Here is a 14493-nt window from a genome sequence, read left to right on the forward strand (position 1 = left end):
AGCACTTAATGACATTTTTCTGAAGGAGACCAAGGAAGTAAACTTTGTAAGTCTATTATCAAATAAGATGTGGCTTATTCAAAACTTCTAAGCAAATCAAAGTACACAATGTTTGTGAGCTTATTCTCTATAATTATACAAAACTTTTCCTCAAATGATTTTGTTGTGGGTGGGGAGAAAAAAAGCAATATATTTGCTGCTAAACAATCCTGACTTTACCAGTTTGTAACAAAATTATGTCTCACCTTCTCTTTAGACATGGCTCATCTGCCTGGCCTCAGCTGCCTAGTACTGAACCAAAACAAAATGTGTCATCTACATTGGAAATGAACATTTTTAGGACAGAGAATGTTCCTATCATGGGAAAAGGTGGACTGTTTTCTCAGACTTTCAGATTCCCAGTGTAGCCAAGAAGTGTAAAACCACTTATTTCATAAGAGGATTACAAAACTTTTTTTTCAAGGCTCTCCCTCCTAAAACTGAGCTTGGAAGGTGTGGGGAAAGAGGCTGCTGATATCAGGCAAGGCAGAGCTTCACGTGTCAGTAGGTTTTAATAAAAAGCAAGAGGTTTTCTGGTCATCCAGAAACAAAAAATAAAAGTCAATTTCTAATTTATTCCTTCCACCATCAAATACTAATATATTTTTAATATAAAATACAGGGACTTGATTGCTTAACACAATATTGAAAATCAAGGACAAGTGATCTCAGGTAAAAGGGGAGATTGGGACATAGAAATGATAAAAAACAGAGAAATATTAAAGATTGATAAGAGGTTGGGGAGGGGAAAACAGACAAGTAACAAAAAGCATGATAAAGGGGAAAGTTTGTAAAGAAAGAGTCCAATTAAATTGTTTTTGTCTGTGACATGTCAAACACTTTTTGGTTATTTCAAAGTTTTGGAAAAATGAGCGAGGAAAAATTAATGAATGGCAAGACAGAGCCAATTAATTTTGAATCTGAGCATCTCTATAGCACATTTTATCACATCAAATCCTACCCTCTGAATCCTGATATATAGTGTATAAAATGATACACATAGAAGAGAAAGAGAGGGAAATATAGTAGGGAAAAAAAAAGAAATAGAAACTGCTTTGAATCTTCAAGTCCAAACTTCCTTCCTTTTAGCCACTTTGATTAACTGGACTTGAATAAAGAGGCAACGAAATAACGTATTTAGTTCATGAAGAGTTGCATCTATATCATCAGAGTTCTCTATTAGGCTCAGTGTCCCTAAACTGCAGCTGCTCCTCATTAGTTTAAGAAGGATAAGAATGAAATGTATGAGAAAATGAATAGGCAGTCTTCTACATTTAGAATTTGAAACTTTTTCCCTCTCTGATGAGTCATTTAGATATTAAAAAATTTTATTACAGGAATTTTTGCAATTAAATAACTTAGCAAAATTTAAAAATAACTTTTTCATTTACAGTATAACTCTAAGTGGACAACTGACTTTGTTAGAGAAACAAGACTGCAACATGAGTTACATGCAGTATGCAAGTTTTTCCCTACCAATGACCTCTGGAACCCTTCCCTTAAGGAGCTAATACTTGGAGAGCGAATAATTGGTAACTGGTCTGCTTAAGTCTGACAATTCCTAGGTTACCTATACACTCTAATGCAAACATCTCTTGAACTCTGCATCCTAGAATGTATCAGACCATAAAGATTCAGTAATCAGATAAAGTTGGCAGCCACATTTCTTCAGGCTTCAAACATCAAAGACAGAGACAACATTTTGAGTTATTTTAATGTCTGCTGAATAGAACATTTTGAATCTCCAGCTGAAAATAAATGTTTTGTGTCACAAGTCTGTATCTAATCTGTCCTAAGCCTTTTGGCAGTCACTAAGCCACTTTTTTACAGAAGACAGGATGAATATGAAATAAATAGCATATTCCAGCATGAAAAACAATTACCAAGAGTCTGATTTTTCTTCTGTTTGCACTGGTGAAAAATTCATGGTTTATCTCAGTGAGGTCTTTTTAATCTAAACACAGCCATACACAGGCAGAAGAAACTGCATCTCCTTTGTGTCATAAATCCAGTTCCCAGAGTCCAGCTTCCTCTTATCTACCTGTGAGCACAAAGCCCACAGACAACAGACACAGATAACATTTTGCCTAAATCTGTCTGTCTCTGAGCTGAAATTTGCTTGAAGTTAGTTTACCAATATGATTATTTTAAATGCAGAGAAAAATAATGCCACATAGTTTAGACTCAACTTTTTTCGAATTGAATGAATCAAACCTTGAAGATACCCAAGACAGAAGAATCACAAATCAGGCATATAGACAGAAAAGCTAGAATGCTGCCAGGGTCATTCTTGTCATATTCTGTAATTTACTCACTCAGGAGTTTCCAATGTCACAGTAAAAACCATGTCACTGCAGAATGCAGAAAAGTGGGGAAAAATAGAGGATTGAGAAGAGCAATGCCTTTCAATATGAGCCTCAACTGATCTACTTTGAAGGTGGATCTGACCTCAATATGGGCTATGAGTGCTGAGACAGCTGGTGAACCCCATAGCAAGGCCACTCACAATCATCTGTGAAAGGTTGTGGCAATCAGGATTGGTGTCTGAGGATGGGAAGAAAGCAAATGCTATCCCTGTCTCCAAGAAAGGGTAAGAAGGAGAAACCAGCGAGCTACCGACCAGTCAGCCTCACTTCAGTCCCTGGAAAGGTGATGGAACACCTCATTCTGGAGGCCATCTCTATCTATATGGATGGCAAGAAGGTGATCAGAAGTAGTCAGCAGAGATTTACTAAAGGCTTGACCAACCTGATTGCCTTCAGCAACAAAACAACCGGGTTGTTCAACCAATGAACAACATTGGTTGAATAAAAGGAGAACAGTTGGTATTGTCTACCTTGACTTTAGCAAAGCTTTCAATAGTGTCACATCATCCTCATAGGCAAACTTGGAAAATGTGGGTTAGATGAATAAACAGTGAGATGGATTGAGAACTGGCTGAACAACAGATCCCAGACGGTTTTTGTCAGTAGCATGCTGTGTAGTTGGAGGCCTGTCACTAGTGGTGTCCCTGAAGGTGCAATAGTGGGCCCAGTACCATTTAACTTATTCACCCATTACTTGGATGAAGGGACAGATGCCTCCTCAGCAAATTCACTGATGGCACAAAGCTGGGCGGCGTGGCCCACACCCCAGAGAGCTGTGAGACCTTCAGAAGGACCTTTACAGGCTGGAGAGATGGGCAGAGAAAAACCATCTGAAACTCAACAGAGGCAGGTGCAGGGTCTTGCATCTGGGGAGTAACAACCCCAAGGACCAGCACAGGCTGGGGGCTGACCTGCTGGAAAGCAGCTCTGCAGAGAAGGACCTGGGGGTCCCAATGGACAACAAAGTGTCCATGAGCCAGAAGTGTGGCCAAGAAGGCCAAGGGTGTCCTGGCCTGCATTAGGAAGAACACTGCCAGCAGGTTGAGGGAGGTGATCCTGTCCCTCCACTCAGCACTAGTGAGCACATCTGGAGTGCTGTCTCCTGTTCTGGACTCCTCAGTACAAGTGAGACCTGGAATTCCTGGAGTAGGTCCAGAGGCTGGTGACAAAAATGATTAAAGGACTGGAGCATCTCTTTTAAGAGGATAGAGAGGAAAGAGTGACATCTGCTCAGCCTTAGAAGAAGCAATCAAAAGGGGTCCTTATCACTGTCTATCAGTATCTAAAGGGGTGGTGTCAAGAGGGTGGAGCCAGGCTCTTCTCAGTGGTGCCAAGTAATAGGACAAGAGGCAATGGGCAGGAATTGACACACAGGAAATTCCACCTGAACATGAGGAAGAATTTCTTTACTGTGCAGTGACCATGCACTGGAATAGATTGTCCAGAGAGCTTGTGGAGTCTCCCTCACTGGAGATATTCAAGAACCTTCTGGACACAATCCTGTGTAATGTGCTCTGGGATGACCCTACTTGAGCAGCAAGGTTGGACCACAGGACTCACAGTGATCCCTTCCAACCATACCTTGTGTGATTCTGTGATCTGGGGTAGCAGGTTGGTCAAGATAATTTCCAAATGATTCCTCTTGTTTGGTCCATTCTATACTTTTACCATATCACTGTTCGGGTTTAAGAATCATGAGGATTACAGGACTGGACTATAGTTTCAGTTTTCTATAACACAATATATCTCAGACTACTGTAACAAGTACATAGAAAATAATTTCAACAGTACTTTCAACAATGATAGAAACAATACAGTCCTAAATTTTTTTATTGAAGCTACCAGTGAAACATATCAAAGAGCTATCTGAGGCTATATGATCATCAGAACTCGGCATGCTGTAAAAAAAGAAATCATTAAAATGAAGTAAAAACACATGGCAATAAACTCAAGGAAAGTATGGCACTAAAAGGATTAAAATTTCAAATAAATGTAAAAGAGTATATTTAAATTCATATACTTTTAATCACAAGAAAATGTTTGATTGTAAAAAACCAGTATTGCTTTTTCTTTGCAAAATGTAGAAGTCTTTTCTTCTGCAAAGAAGGTCAATCAAGCAAGACCTTAATTGTAGTTGATCTCTGGTGGAAAGATCCTGATAAAACATACCTGGAACCATGCAGACAGGACTTCTGAGAAAAGAGTTCCCTGATAAACACTCACCATGTTTGCTACATTAAGTAGTACTCATAAAATAAGTTAATCCTGTAAAGCTTGGGAAGTCAGAATGATAGCATGATTCAATGCAATAACTTCAGGAGCAAGCAGGAAACAGACCCCATGTCTCATGAGGTACAGTGGCTGACACAGAAAGATAAACTATTTTCTCTTCTTTCAACTATCTGCAGTTAATAAGCAAGCAATAGGACTGTTGTCATACTGGTTTTGGCCATCTAGAAATCTCCTGGAAGTCACAGACTGATGGCATAGAGACATTTTACCAAATTAGTGGAGAAAACTGATATTTCTAGGTACATAAATGCTGGTGAGTATGTCCTGTTTTAGCTGCCTTAGTAAAGTGTCTAAAGCTGTCTGGGATGAGTCTGGGAAAAGGAAGCTGAATTTGAACTTCAGGACTTAATTGTAGTATCCCAAACCTATTATTACCACAGTAGCTGCAGATAAAACTGGAATTATTCTCTCTTATTTGCAGTTCAGTCATACCATTTGAAGTCCAGCATCTTACATCCCGTGCGAGTCTTTGCTTATAGTTGCAGCAGGGATACAGAGGTTATAGCAGGTTTACCAATGCACACTTAAAATATCTAGATTCTGGTGTATTCCTAAAAGACGCATGCAGGTTTTCACTATCTTTAGTGACTCCCTTAAAAATGACACATGAACACTCAAAGATTAATAATCTAGGTGTAAAAAATCAGGATATTACAGTCATACTGAGAAAAGAGTGATTGTGGCAAATTATTCAAAATTTAAGCTGAAAATATATGCTGAAAGTATTTATGGTGAGTGGAGTGCATAACTGCCTCGGTTACATGGAATTACTATCTCACAACAAAAACTAAGTTGATTTTTCTATTACATTTCTTTCTAAAACCTACAGTAATAGATCATTTTAGAAAAGCTAAGGTTATCATAGTTGAGACAATTACACCTCATTTTTACTATAACTTTAATATACCTATGTTTTACTTCTCTTTACTTCTTTACTATGACTACATTTCTACATATTTAGTGTTTCACTAAATGATTGAAACCACTCAATCATCAAGTGACTGAGATCAGGGTTGATAGCTTTATACAGAGAAATTAACTTATTTCTGTTAGTATCCTGAAGACTAACATTGCTAAGGAAACAAAATTGATCACAAAATTGATTGCTTAATCTCTTCCCCCACAGCCTTTCCAGTTCACAGAAAAAACATGCTGATCATCTTTGTACACATGGGTCTCTTCTGACTCAGTCCCCACTGGAGACTACTGTGTTTTCTTCTGTCGAAAATTCTAGCATCTAATGAGGAAAAAATGGCCCTGGTATGTTGCTTCACACAGCTCAGAAGTACTGTAAAAGATGGAAGGGATGGCATATCTGAGGAATGAAATAGCAGCCAGCAACCTGTGGATTCCTCTTGGCTCTGGTCTGCAGGCAGGCATCTTGGCAGAGGCTCTTGAAATACAAAGAGTGAATTTTTAACTTAACAGGAGTTGCAGTGTGATCAGCAGGGTTATCTTAAACTGCATCAGACCAAGGCAGTAAAACAGATTAGGGCTTCTGTACCTCATGCTGAAGCTGTTAGTAGAAGGCTTTGAGAAGACAAATAAATCATGATTGCTTTAGGTGGGCCACAATTTCTGGAAAGGGAGGCTGAACAAGTTTCCTTTTGATGAATGCAGCATATACTGTGCTCAAAGGTGACCAGCAGTGTTCCTGGTGAAAGGACAAAGTAAATTATGATGCAGTCCAATGAACTAAAGTCATGCCACAGCAATATACTGTCACTCACCAGGACACTGGCTTTGAGCAATACTTCATTTCCCGTGCTCTAGGCTGAGCTGAGATCACATGTCTTTAGTTCTTGGATTGCTTCAGCACTGATTTTCATTCTGTTGTTATTCTGCCAGCAGGAGTAAATAATGAGACAAAAAGATGCCAAGTAGCTGAAAGACAAGTTCAGCTGCACTATGAAAAGTCAGGGAACAGAGAAGATAATGTGTAATTAATTTTGTTAATACACAGACTCATTCAACTTGCCCCTGAGTACTCTTTCATTATAATGAATCAAAATCCACCACATTTGGTCAGGAGAAACTTATTTTTGTGGCAGTGTTGCTAAATAAACTAGAGAACTCAGTGTGCTTACTGATAAGTGCTTTTTTTTATGAGCACAACTTCTATGATCCTTTGGGCAAAGGGTGCTGTTATGGTGACACTGTATTCTCACTGCTAGTGCTGGACATCATACCTCTTCTTGATGTCTACATATCTGTCATGTAATACAGAAACTTGTTCCTATAGTGAGTGAGATATAAAAAATTAATCACTAATCCTGGAAGATAGAACAAGCAATCACAGAATCATTTGGATGGGAAAACCCCTTAAGATCCCCAAGTCCAGCCATTAACCTAACACTGCCAAGTCCACCACTAAATACCACCCTTAAGTGCTCCATCCACTATGTCTGTTGGATACCTCCAGGGATGGTGACTGAACCACTTCCCTGAGCAGTGTGTTCCAAAGCAATGATGATGGAATTCAGGTTGGAAAGAAAGAATAGTCTTTGATACTTCTTTTCAAAGCAGATGACATTCTTACGCTGACTGATAGAAGATGTTGGCTTGACTGTTAGATCGCATCCTTTTGTGGTATCTTCTTTAATATTCTGGGTGAAATTAATTGCTAGGTCAGACATTCTAATGAATTATATTCTATAAACTCTGCTAAAATTAAACATCGTTTACCCAGTAAATGAATGTTTTCCATAAGTTCCTCTTATCAGGTAGTCTGTGGTCTAAGGGAGGGGATCTGGGTGGAGGAAAGGCACATCTGAGAAAGAGCAAAGGGCATCTCCTGTGGGATCAGCTCCGACTCTGGCAGAGACCAGGAGGAGATAAAAAGGATGGGGAAAGCTAAGCAGACCCAAATCACAGGCTTGGGACTTTTGGCAGCTTCTGTCCCTCTGACTACCCCGACAATTTTCTACTAACTGTTTTTGAAGATCCCTTGCTTAAGGACCTCTTCATATCCCTTACCTCATCTTTTTGTGATCAACTCCTTGAGACACCTCAGATTCTGCACTACTCTATGCCTAACGGGAGTTGAGTGACTTACAAACCAGAAGAGACTGGTTCCTGTACCTGAATTTCAATGATAAACTAATGGAATTTGGTGTCTAGGTTCCCAAATCACTATTAAAAATTAGTGTTAATTGATTCACTTCAAACCATTTGAAATATATACATTTATTTCAAGAATTATACATCAGGACTTTATTATTAACACATTTATTATCTTATTTTGCAGATCCTGGCCAAAAAAATAACAGCTTTAAGAGTCAAGAACTTGTCAAGAAGCAGCACTATTGACCATGCTTTCAGAAATAGTGAGAGCATTAAACATAATATTTTACTGGGAAAGGCTGGAAATGCAAAGTATTTTTGGCCTGATACAGTGAATCATTTTCTTCTTTGGTATGGCAAATAAAGGCATCTCTATCAAAATAGATCATCCCTCAGGCTAGTATATTCTGCTTTTCTAAAACACATGCCCTTCTTCCTCAGGATACATTTGAGTGTATATGAAAGGCAAACACAGATGAATCAGATTAATAGTATTGGATCATGTCAGCCTGAGATCCTGCAAGGCTCAGCACTTGCCAATAGCCAGCCACAGTCAGAGTGAGAACATAAGGCTCCCATTACCCCCCTCCTGCCCTGAGCAGATACAAATCTCAGATGTGTCAAGTGTGTGTTCAGTGCTGGTTAATCATAGGGAGAGCAGCTGCTTCGTCAGTCTCATGCCTGACATTGGTACAGCACCAGCCAGAAAAAAATATTTCTCTGCTCAGAATAGCATTTAATGTACTTAATTTTAAAATAATTTCTGGGGCTATCCTCCATGTTAAATATTTCCATGGCTTCCTGAAAGCCTCCTTTTTTATCCATCAGCTGAGACTGATTTCAGTCAAGTTTTTCTTTCAATGTTATACCAATGTTTCTTGATTAAACAGTTGCATAGGAACACCTGTTTTCAAATCTCTCACCTATTTGTCTGTAACTATTTTTCTGATATTTGATATATTTGAACAACAAAACAAGCATCATCAATTCAGGTTAATACCATATGGGAATATCTTCTTTAACCATCCACATAGTGTGACACACATGCTCAAATATATTGATATATATACAGATAGCTGGGAGAAGAAAATTTGGGATAACTTGGATAAACCACCAGTTAAATTTTTGGTGTTCTTGCTGATACATTTTAACTACTAGCAGGCAAGGAGACAGGCTCTTGAATCTGCAGTTATTTGTAGAGCTATGAAAATATGTCAATCACACGTTCAACAGATTTAGATTTTTTTGACTTTTAAAAAAATTTTGCCTTTTATAATAAAACCAAAGATGTGTTATTTGACGAATATTTTGTAAATATAAAAAAGGTCAATAATAGAAACATAGAATGGTTTGAGTTGGAAGGGACCTTAAAGATCACCTAGTTACAACTGCACCGTTGTGGGCAGGGACAATTTCCACTAGACCGAGTTGCTCACAGCCACATCTAGCCTGGCCTTGAACACTTTCAGGAATGGGGAGCCCACAGCCTCTCTGGGCAATCTGTTCCAGTGCCTCACCACCCTTAAAGAATTTCTTACGAATATCTAAACCTGTCCTCTGACAGCTTAAAGCCATTCCCCCTTGTCCTACCAATACATGCCCTTGTCAAAAGTCACTCCCCAGCCTTCTTGTAGGCCCCACTTTAGGTAGTGTAAGGTTGCTAGAAGGTCTTCCTGGCATTTTAGTCTTTGTGTACTAAAATATATTTTAAAACCCTCACAAATAAGGTTTTCATGGTATTTCAGTAATCATTTGAACATTCACAGCTATGTTCCAAGACATACAAAACACAAGCATTATATGAAAACATTTCGCTTAAGCTTAAAAAGCCACCTCTTATCATTAGAAAAGCTAAACTAGAAAAGAAAACAAGTTAAAGATTTAATATTCTGCAACTATTTGCGGTTTGTAACGTGTGAAACAGACTTTGTATATACAGGACACAAACTAAAGCTATGGATAAATAATAGTTGCTAATCTCAATTGTAAGTGAAATGAAAATGCAAGTATATTTTATTGTTTTCCATGGAAACAATAATTGCTTATTTATATCTTTCTATTCCAAATGACTCCTTTGAATACTAACCAGTGATATTGATCTCTCCTAGTATTTCAGAAAGCAAAGGATTTCTTTATGTAATATCTGTTTTCAAAGCTTACCAAAACCTAGAAGTAAAACTGATGTTAGAGAGCTGGCCTTTGTAGCTAGATTTTCTGTCTAGCTAACGAAACTGTTGACATATTGTCAGTCATAAGACAAAATTGCCAGTTTTTCTGTCCTTGAAGGGGAGTGTTTAATGAAGGAAATATGCACTCTGAATATAAATCCCTCATACTTTATAATGCAGCTCTGTAACCAAATTTATTGGGTATGCCCCAGTATGACACGGAAGAACTATGGACACCAATGCCCCAATTGCACAATTTTTCTGTAAGTCCTCCAGAACAAGTTCCCATGCTTATTGGTATCCAGAGACATCAGAGGAACTAGTATTTGCTGTTGGGTCTTGATTTCTCTGCTCCCTCTCTGCTGGGTTTCCAGCTGTATGGAAGGACATTTCACTTCTTTCACCTTGTGGGATGTACTTGAGTGGTCTTGTGGGAAGGATTCAAGACATGCCTCCAGAAGCTCTGAAGAAACTCAGTCAGGTGATTCCATGGGGCTAACACCAGGGAAGCAGAGCAGGGCAATACTTCGGTTTTCATGAAGCAATGCCATTTTCATCAGCACAGAAAGCTTGACTGCTCCTGTACAGAGACTAACACGCTGAACCATCATGAGTAAGAGTCCAGTGGAGAAATAGTTTGATGACAGCTTCAAAGTCCCAACTTGTCAGCTTTTAAACTTAAAAAATAGCAGTCTGGTGATTTATAGTAAGCATAATGAGAACATAAAAATGTTTTCAAAAACATTCTTCTTTTGAAGAAAACAAATCTGAGACCTTCGATCAGCAAAGCTCTTCCCTTACTGACCCAAGTTCAACATTACAGTCTTTATGGAACAAGAATACATGTTCAGTAGCAAAACAGTCCTCAGTGTGATCTCTGTCATTACAGATGAAAGACCAGAATCTCAGATTATTCCGTTTGTAGACTTTAAGCCTAAAACAACAAACTATTAAAATGTCATTTTAAATGCAAATAACTCTGCAAAAAAAAAAAAAAAGAAGCTAAAAAGCTATTGTTACTTTCTAGATGTACTTGGCAAAAGCCATTTAATCTACTAAATGTTGCAATATTAGATGTTATTAAATATTTATAGAGAAGAAACACCCATATTCTCATGAAAAGGACAGTATTTCTGTAATAATTGCTAGAATGAAATATAATTTCTTGTTGCTAAAAGATCCCTACTAGTTCTATACATTAATATTAAGGTGAACTACATATTCAATTACAGTGCAAATGACAATCCAAAAGTGGTATGCAAAATCTTTCCCCCAGGAGTATCAGTTTACTTTTTGGATCATATCCAAAACTCTCAAAATTCTTTGAAATTCTTCCTATTGATTTCAATAGGGTCAGGCCCCTACAACATTATATCACTCTACATGTTGTTGAACCTAGTATTGCTCAATTGTTGAACCTGAGGGTCAACAGTCTGATAGTTTAGTATTTGCCTTGAAGAGATGTTTCCATAATATTTTCGTCTTTTTCTACCACCAGTTTTATTTAAAAGTACCACTTTTTGTCGCTCACTTTCATTCTTTTGCCACAGTTGCACAAAACTGATGTAGGCAATTTTTAATTATGAAAGGCTCTGCTTGGCAGAGTACCATCCCTTCATTCCTGCATAATGCGTAACAGGTTCAACCTCTGACCAAATTAGTAGCAGTAATATAACTAAGAAAAACAAAACCATGTTCAGATAACTTAAAACATAATCAAACCTATGCATTAATTAAAATGCTTCAATTGCAAAACCAAGATTTGATACTCAACTTTCAGAATCTCCTGGCATATACTCATTTAATTTTTCAAACTTAGCATAGTATTAAGTTTCATTTAGCTTCTTCCTCTTCTTGAAAGCTCATTACAAGTTACATTGTCATTCTTGGGTTCTGTTTTTCAAGTATACTCCTCTGGATATGAGTGCAAAGAAATCCACTGCATTAAAAAAATTTAACCATTTTTCTTGAGGAGAGATATACTTGGGAGAACAATGAATAGTTATTTTTCCACATAGGCAGCAATGTTCTATTTATGTTAGTAAATTCATGTGCATGTGTAAATGTAAATATGATCAATTAAATTCTGCCAAGACCCAGATTATATTTCAGGGTGGAGCTGGGGCTGACAGTGGGAAGATACATCAAAGTTCTGTCAGCAGCTGCTTGTGGTATCCTGATCTTCTGGAGGAAAATCTTTCATCATATAAATCCAGATTGCTGCATACATTGCAAACAAGGGGAAAGGTTGGTCTGCACAGATCTATGATTGTTAATTCACCCTTGAGGTAGTGTGTCTAACAGAGGAATAAAGTGTAGCTGGTTCAATCATTTACAAATTTTCAGAACTATTGTCATATTATAACTAGCATAAAAGGGATTTTTCTTTCTCCTTAGGGTTAAAAATTAATCTTCTATTAAATCATAAATGTACATACTCATGAAGAGAAATTTGCTTGAATATGTTTAACACAGAGAACACTTCATTGACATTTTAAGACTTGCCACTCTGTTTTTCTTTTAAGATACCCATGCAAAGAACACCCTTGTGATCTATGAGTATTAAACTGCATTAATTTATTCAGATTAGAAAAAATAAAGGAGACAAATCTCAGACTTGATCACCAGGCAGTCATTCAATAGCTAACAAGATTGAAGCCTTTTGTATGTAGCATCTTAAAATACCAGCCAGATCTCCATTTAGGAGATCTTTCTGAGAATTAGGTTCATCTTACAAAAAAGATAAGAACTGTAAAATTTCAGAAACATTTTTGACAAATGACTGGAGGCAGCATTATGTTCCTCATGCAACAAACCTTTCAGAATCCTGTTCAATTGTAAATACATAGAAAAGCTGTCTTTGTTGCCTCTTGTGGGAATTCTGGCCACACATCCAAAAATGTTGTGTAGGTTTCATGCCTGGAAACGAAGGTTATCTGTCTGAATCTCCAAGTATGTATAGCAGTGATTCAGGAACAGCAACACATACCCAAACCAAAAACAACATAACAATGTTTCTGCTGCTTCTAGTAAAAACCCTAAGAGTCCAAACTTAATTATATGTCTAATTATCTGCTTATCAAACTAATAAAAATCTTAATCCAAGAACATGGAAATAAATAAAGTAAAAAAACCAAATACAACAATAAGAATGAATGTTTAATAATACACCTGAGTTTCTGAAATTCATTTTGAAGGGAAAGAGCTGGGAAAGGGTTTATTTCTACAGCCTTGCAGTAGTATATGACAATAGCTTGAAAACCTAAGGAATGTGATAATGATGCTTAATTTTATAAGAAGTGCAATTGGAGGTAAATATTTAAAGTCATAGTTGTCAGTAGAACACTGGATAAATGTTTTAACCCTTCTGGTTTTAATATTTTTACTTTTCCATTCGACCCTCTAAGAATACAGTTCTAACACTAAGCACTACAAAGAAAACCCACAAATTATATGAATAAGGGGTGGGTTTGAATTTATAATACAAATAAAAAACTGCTAAAGAACAGCATTCAGACTCAAGCATTTCTTTACAATGCAAATCCTCTGCCCCAACCGCCACACACAAGTGAGCAGCCATATCACAGGTAGAGCTGCCATTATACAAACCCAGACCATGACCTTTTTAAACCATCATAAAAGATATTCACATGGTGTGTTTCAATATGAAATGCCATAAAATAACTTTTGCCTCCTAATAATATCCCCCTAGGATGCTGAAAGCATTGTACCTAATTTTTCTCTTTCTCATCTAGTGAACAGTAGTCACCAAAAGAGATGACTCTCGCAATTTTAGAAATTAAAAGAAATATTTAAAAAAAAAATCAGTAGACCACATAGGCATCTAATCAGAGCTATTAGCGAGTATAATCAGAGCTAATAACTAGTATAAGTTTTTTACATATAATTCTTCCCTGCAACAGGTAATGGATTGTATTAATACTGAAAATGGCATATTAGTAAAAAAATACTAGATTTTACCAAAACTATTGAAGCGAGTGTGTGGTTGGGAAAATCAGTTTTATTAGTATCTGAATGTCATAATGCTTTATAATATGTATTGTTTCGTTGTACAGTGGTAAATGAAAGGTAAAAGAGAAGTTTCTAATCTAGTCTATAATATCAATGTGCTTGCATTTAAGTCACTGTTTTTCCTTTTACAGAGACAAGAGTTCAGTCATAGTGAGCTGGCCAATCCTTTAAGCTACAATTCCACTGTGAGTAGTAAATTCTGTACAAATGTGCAAATTTTAGGGGGCATGGGGGAAGACTTTCTTCCAAGATGGAAAAATATGTAAGGCATTTTTATTTCAATTAAGCAATAACTGACACAGTTTCGATGACAAAATTTATGTTTGAAATACCTGTAAAATAATCATAGTAATTAAAATGTAATAGCCATCATATAGGATCCAATATATATGAAAAATTACAGTAGTGCATTATTGCAGTCTGGTGTCCACCTGTACTGAGCAGTTATGTAGCAGGAACCTTGCTGGGAGTTCCCTAAAATGTAATAAAACATTTTTATTAGCACAGGGAATTCTGGACAGATGTCAAACTGG

The 14493-nt window shown here is 37.2% G+C and overlaps 1 long non-coding RNA gene across 1 annotated transcript in view; it reads left to right on the top strand.

Moving 5' to 3' along the window:
- LOC138105989 (uncharacterized) overlaps nt 1–8260 on the top strand; it is a 47403-nt gene extending 39143 nt beyond the window's left edge. The window contains exons 2-3 of the long non-coding RNA XR_011148850.1: nt 5824–5957; nt 7945–8260. This is a non-coding gene — a long non-coding RNA (uncharacterized lncRNA). The remainder of the gene's footprint in view (nt 1–5823; nt 5958–7944) is intronic.
- Nucleotides 8261–14493: the final 6233 nt, after the last annotated feature.

This window comes from Aphelocoma coerulescens, chromosome 2, assembly GCF_041296385.1.
Source record: "Aphelocoma coerulescens isolate FSJ_1873_10779 chromosome 2, UR_Acoe_1.0, whole genome shotgun sequence".
NCBI lineage: Eukaryota > Metazoa > Chordata > Aves > Passeriformes > Corvidae > Aphelocoma > Aphelocoma coerulescens.